Raw genomic sequence first — 7,252 nt, 5'->3', positions numbered from 1 at the left:
TTATTGGAACAAATTAGGCCCAGAATGTAAAATGGGGGGAGATGCGCTAGTGGCGGCTATAACCCTAATCCATAAAGAAGGTAAAAACAGAGAGCTGTGCTCGAGTTATAGACCCATTTCCCTGCTAAATGCTGACGTAAAGTTATTTGCCAAAGTTTTGGCAGGGAGGCTAAAAAGTAAAATGACCGCCCTGGTGCACCCAGACCAGGTGGGGTTTGTACCGGGAAGGCAGTGCAGGGATAATGGAGTAAGGTCGGTGCTCCTAACAGAGTCTATCAAACAAGGCGGGCCCCCAGTTCTATTCCTGTCAACGGACGCAGAAAAAGCGTTTGACAGGGTAGACTGGGGGTGGATGTTTAAAATATTGGAAACAATGAGGGTGGGCCAGAGATTTATCGAGTGGGTAAAAATACTATACTCCGACCCAACTGCTTATGTGAAAGCTAATGGGGTGACTTCTGGGTCCTTTCGGATGGACAACGGTACGAGGCAAGGTTGTCCATTGTCCCCTCTTTTGTTTGTTCTAACATTGGAACCTCTGCTATCGTCCATCCGCGGGGACCCAGACTGCAGTGGGCTTAAAATAGGACCTGATGAGCATAAAGTAGCTGCTTTTGCAGATGATATATTGTTTTATATTACAAACCCTAGAATTACTATCCCGAACATACTCAAAAACTTGAAAAAATTTGGGGAGATATCAAATTTTAAAATTAATCTCGGGAAGTCTGAGATCCTTAATTTAAATGTTAGAAAGGAGGAGGAGGAGTGTCTGTCAAAATCCTTCCCCTTCCCTTGGAGGAAAAAAATCGGCTATTTGGGGGTCAAGCTTTCAAATAATTTGAAGGATCTGTATGTCAACAATTATACGCCCCTGGAAAATAAAAGTAAATAAAGTGCGCTAACAGTATGAGAATATACACATACATGTGAATGCATATGGGTGGTAGTGAAAACCCCAATCTACTGAGAGCAAATAAATGACTCAATGGGTGGTGGAAAAATATACGTGCCAATCATAAAAACTCAAATAAAAAGAAAAAAGTGTACATGTGAAGTACAACAATAATAATAACAACGTGAAAACATGATAATCAAACAGACTCAGTCCATGAGTTCAAACATAAAACGTTCATCAGTGAAAAAATGCTTCCATCCACTATACAGCTTAGCAGCAACCAATCTCCCTATGAGTGGATCGACAAAGGAGAGGGATGTGCAGGATGGTACAATTCCACTGGCGGTGACTCCAATAAGTGAGAAAAGTGGTAAAGGTGGACTCTTACCCTCCGTGTTGGACCCCCTCCTTGGCAGGGTCTATCAGGCATGCAGATTTTGCCCTCTGCAGGGACCGTATGATGAGACGAGAGATTGGAAATTTGATCTATCGACCCCTTTCATGGTTTGGGCGCATAAACGCGGTAAAAATGACTCTACTGCCCAAAATTCTATATAGATTCCAGATGCTGCCTATCCCCCTCCCCCAGTTGTTCTTCCGAGCTTTAAAAGGCCTGGTACTGAGGCTTGTCTGGTGTGGCAAAAAGCCTAGAATCTCTTGCTCGGTCCTGAGTAGGAGGAAAGAAAAAGGGGGACTGTCACTGCCTGATTTTTATAAATACTACAAAGCGGTGGTTTTGACACGAGTTATTGAGTGGTCTAAAGGGGGTCTAGACAGGAGATGGGTAAATATTGAGCACAGTATTAGTAATAAGGCACTAGGTCACATAATTTGGAACCCACCTGAATTCAGAGCACTAGACACAGAATGGATGCCGACATTAACACAAAATGCTTTAAAGATATGGGATCAGATTCATATGCAAAATAAGTGGACGTATAATTCACCTCTGAAATCACTGAAAGAAAATAATTTCTTTGCACCAGGGATAAGGGAGGTGGGAGGGAATTGGATAAAAAGGGATAATTTGCAAATAAAAGACGTTATAAGAGATGGGAAAATATGCACGTATACTGAATTAAAAGATAGGAAGATGGATCTGATATTGGATCCTTGGAGGTATCTCCAGCTGTCTATATTCATAGGGAAACTGCCAAAACCCCTGAGGGGGGTAGAAGGATATAGACCTCTGGAAAAGCTCTGTGAGGGGGAGCACCAGAGGGGCATAATATCAAAAGTCTATAAAATTCTAAGTGAGAGAGAGGAAGCGGAGGTACCTCATTATATTAAGGCTTGGGAAAGGGAATTGGGATCACGTTGTGACAAACACATTTATTTAAAGATATGGAAATTAATACATAAATCAGCAGTGGACAGCAAGAGGACCGAGACAAATTATAAATGCCGGGCAAGGTGGTATACCACACCAGACAAGTTAAGAAAGTTCTCTCCAGAGAAAGCTGGAGAATGTTGGAGAGGATGCGGGGGAGTGGGGACGATGGCACACATCTGGTGGGAGTGTGCGACCATCAAAACATACTGCAAAAGGATAATTGAATTGACTGGAATTATTACAGGCAAAAGTGTGGTAGAAGACCCATGGGTATGTCTGTTTCACGGTACAGAGGAGCCAATCAAGCAATATCAAAACTCTGTGGTTCCCATATTGTTGGATGTGGCTAAGATACAGATAGCAAGGAATTGGCTTGAACCAGGGATTCCTAATGTGCGTGATTGGCTCTTCTGTATAAACGAGATATACAATATGGAGGTTGGGAAAGAAGAAGGACCGGAATCAGAGGACGGGGAAACCCGGGGAGATAAATGGTCAGGGTGGCGGATCTATAAAAATTCATGGAGCTACCTGGAGGAGGTGACAAGAGGTGATTGATCTTGAGGTTTAGCGGAAAACCCAGTTAGATCAGGCATACTCCAAGCCTGCAGTGGGGTGGGGGGGGGGTAGAGGGCAGGGATGGGGTAGGGGGGGAAAGCTTGGGGGTGGTTATGGGATTGCTGACATTTAAAATGAGATTGTTTCTCTCTGTTGGAAGAGAGATATTTATGTTTGTAATTTTATATTGGAAAATTTATATAAATAAAGAATTAAAAAAAAAGAAGTGTGTCTATGGGAATGTTTGACCATTCTTCCAGAAGCACATTTGTGAGGTCAGGCACTGATGTTGGAGAGGTCTGGCTTGCAGTCTGCACTCTAATTCATCCCAAAACCCGCTCATCCATGTCTTTATGGACCTTGCTTTGTGCACTGGTGCGCAGTCATGTTGGAAGAAGAAGGGGTCACCCCCAAACTGTTCCCACAAAATTGGGAGCATAAAATTGTCCAAAATGTCTTGGTATGCTGACACCTTAAGAGTTTCCTTCACTGGAACTAAGGGGCCGAGCACAACCCCTGAAAAACAAGCCCACCCCATAATCCCCCCTCCACCAAATGATTTGAACCAGTGCACAAAGCAAGGTCCATAAAGACATGGATGAGCGAGTTTATTGGAGGAACTTGACTTGCCTGCACAGTCCTGACCTCAACCCGATAGAACACCTTTGGAATGAATTAGAATGGAGACTACAAGCCAGGCCTTCTCGTCCAACATCAGTGCCTGACCTCACAAATACGCTTCTGGAAGAATGGTCAAACATTCCCATAGACACACTCCTAAACCTCGTGGACAGCCTTCCCAGAAGAGTTGAAGCTGTTATAGGTAACGAAGGGTGGGCCAACTAAATATTGAACCCTACGGGCTAAGACTGGGATGCCAGTAAAGTTCTTGTGCGTGTGAAGGCAGGTGTCCCAATACTTTTGACAATAAAGTATATATATATATATATATATATATATATATATATATATATATATATATATATATATATATATATAATATAATATACAAAAACCTGCATGTGGGTACAAAACTACAAAACTTAGCTGTGTCCATTACTAGTGGGAATGTAAGTCATTTCAGTCAACAAACAGAAGGATCAAATATGTACAGAACATTTCTATACAGATCATAGATTGTTAATCTTCTATTTGCATAGAGAATGTCCTGGTGGAAAATCTTTAGCTCATATGCTCCCCCGTTACAATATTTGCTTAGGACTCTAATGGAGAAATGGAGCAGTAGGGGAGTGTTGAAAGGATATAAATGGGCTGGGAACATGTTTCTTACAAGGAAACGCTTTATTCTTGCCTTGAATGGCAAAAAGAGAGTAAAAAAAAAAGAGATGTGCAATAATGTATAACTTATTGTTCAGAACAGAACAGAAGGTTTTATGCAGGCACCAGTGCTGGGGGACAAGTTGGTGAGAAACAGGATGTTGACCATCTGGGAAGTATTGTTATGCCGCGTACACACGACCGGACTTTCCGGCAGAAAAGGTCCGACGGTATCATTCCGTCAGACATTCCGATCGTGTGTGGGCTTCATCAGACTTTTTCTTTCTAAAATTCTGACGAACCTAGAGATAGAACATGTTTCAAATCTTTCCAACGGAATCAGTTGCTATGGGGAAAACCGCTCGTTTGTACGCTAGTCCGACGGACCAAGAACGACGCAAGGGCAGCTATTGGCTACTGGCGATTGAACTTCCTTTTTCTACTACGTCATCACGTTCTAAACGATCGTGTGTAGGCAAGTCTGTTTCAGCGGAACTCCGTCGGAAAGACTGTCAGTGTTCATTCCGATGGAAAATCTGGTCGTGTGTACGCGGCGTTAGCATAAAACTTATTGCATCACCAATATTTATTCAGTGCCCATCCAATGATCTTTGAACATTTACTTGAATGTTGACTGTTGCAGTGGACTAGATCCAATCTGACAAGACCCTATTTAAAGCTGATAATCCAGGAACAAAATGTAGGCAAGATTAGAAACTTCAGTTTTTACTGCTATCTGGGGCCCTTTCAGGAAATATTTCCCCTCATTTGCTTTATGGTAGCCACATTTGTGCATGAAAAATAAGGTAGAGACTGGGTATTGGGTGTCATGGGGCTAATCATGGCAAACAGTGGAAGGGGATAAAAGGGGCGTAGCACACCCCTAGTAAGAGGTACTGAGTTAGAGTTCCCCATTAAACAGATATTATGTGGAAAAAGCAGCGCTAGCGACAAATAAACTAAATAAATATTATCGCTGCTGTAAAAAAGTACTGATACTTGAAAGATAAAAACAAACAGATACAGCGCTGATAAAATAAACTACACCATAAAAAACTAAATATAAAGTGCTGCGTGCTAACAATAAATGTGGATGATGATGATGATAATAAGTGCAATATACAAATTAACTGATAATTGCCAATATACTACATATCTAGTGCAGTTTGAAAATAATGATATACGCAATTATTAACAATTGCTGAAACACAAATGTCATGAATGGTGAATAATGGTAATCAGCGGGTGCAATAAACAAATCAGCCGCTAATTACCAGAAACACCATATAGGTGAAATACAAAATACAAGAAAATAAATATAGCCGTTGGTGCTACCCAATTGCTAGAAAAGTAAAAAATAAATGTACTACCACAATTGAAATAATATATACTTCCAAATAATCCCCAAGAAATACCACCAACTGGGCTAGCACAGTTGAAATAATAACTGCTTGCAAATAGTCCCAAAATAAATACCACCAGCTGGGTTGGTCCCAAAGCTCTTAGACAGGCAGCTTTACCGGAACACAGACAATGACTCTTCTACCTGTGCTGTCAGTCAATCCCCATAGGTATTTGCAAAGCGGTACCTCTGGCGTGGCATGTCAGAGAGCTTCCGCGATCGCCGCTAGTAGCGTGCGTTCCACGGAGCCAGGAAGAAAACGTCACTTGGTTAGGCGTCAGCCGGATGTTACGTCGACGCGTTTCCGCCCTCCCCAGGGCGTCATCAAAGGACTCCTTACGCGTCGACGTAACATCCGGCTGACGCCTAACCAAGTGACGTTTTCTTTCTGGCTCCGTGGAACGCACGCTACTAGCGGCGATCGCGGAAGCTCTCTGACATGCCTGATTGCAACCGAAGATTTGTGAGTAGCGCTTTGTAGCGCAAGTGATCCTATAGCTCCACAATACTTCACCTTATTGCCTTTTTTCTTTGCTTTTGGGTTGACATCTACAAGCCTATGGCCTTTCTAATTTGAACACCAGTTATTTCATCTACTTTTCCATGACAGAGGTACCGCTTTGCAAATACCTATGGGGATTGACTGACAGCACAGGTAGAAGAGTCATTGTCTGTGTTCCGGTAAAGCTGCCTGTCTAAGAGCTTTGGGACCAACCCAGCTGGTGGTATTTATTTTGGGACTATTTGCAAGCAGTTATTATTTCAACTGTGCTAGCCCATTTGGTGGTATTTCTTGGGGATTATTTGGAAGTATATATTATTTCAATTGTGGTAGTACATTTATTTTTTACTTTTCTAGCAATTGGGTAGCACCAATGGCTATATTTACCGTATTTATCGGCGTATAACACGCACAGGCGTATAACACGCACATTCATTTTAAGAGGGAAGTTTCAGGAAAAAAACTTAAATTTGAAATAAGGAACTTTGAAGCAAAATAAGGGTCAGTGCCCATCTGCAGCCTCACCATTGCCATCAATGCCCATCTGCAGCCTCATCAGTCCACATCAATGAAGCTTCATCAGTCCGAATCAATGCAGCCTCATCAGTCCACATCAATGCAGCTTCATCAGTCCACATCAATGCAGCCTCACCATTGCCATCAATGCAGCAGCCTCACCATTGCCATCAATGCAGCAGCCTCACCATTGCCATCAATGCAGCCTGATCGATGCCCATCTGCAGCCTAGAGGGGACAGGGAGGGGGGCGGGAGGAGCGCAGACAGATTACAGATTACACACAGTGAGAATCTCTTATGATAGACAGAACAGTGGTCCAATGGCAGCCCAGGAGACGGGACTTCCTATTACAGAGGCCGCCAAGTAAACAGGAGATTCTCACTGTATGTAATCTGACAGCGCTCGTCTCGCCCCCCTCCCTGTGCCCTCTGAGGCAGCTAAAATTAAAGTACTGGCGTATAACACGCACACACTATTTGCAACCGATTTTCATGGTGAAAAAGTGAGTGTTATACGCCAATAAATACAGTATTTTCTTGTATTTTGTATTTCATGTCATTTCATATGGTGTTTCTGGTAATTAGCGGCTGACTTGTTTATTGCACCCGCTGCTTACCATTATTCACCATTCATGACATTTGTGTTTCAGCAATTGTTAATAATTGCGTATATCATTATTTTCAAACTGCACTAGATATGTAGTATATTGGCAATTATCAGTTAATTTGTATATTGCACTTATTATCATCATCATCCACATTTA

This window comes from Aquarana catesbeiana, linkage group LG06 (genome assembly GCF_042186555.1).
Source record: "Aquarana catesbeiana isolate 2022-GZ linkage group LG06, ASM4218655v1, whole genome shotgun sequence".
Classification (NCBI taxonomy): domain Eukaryota; kingdom Metazoa; phylum Chordata; class Amphibia; order Anura; family Ranidae; genus Aquarana; species Aquarana catesbeiana.
Note: the sequence above shows the minus strand (reverse complement) of the source record.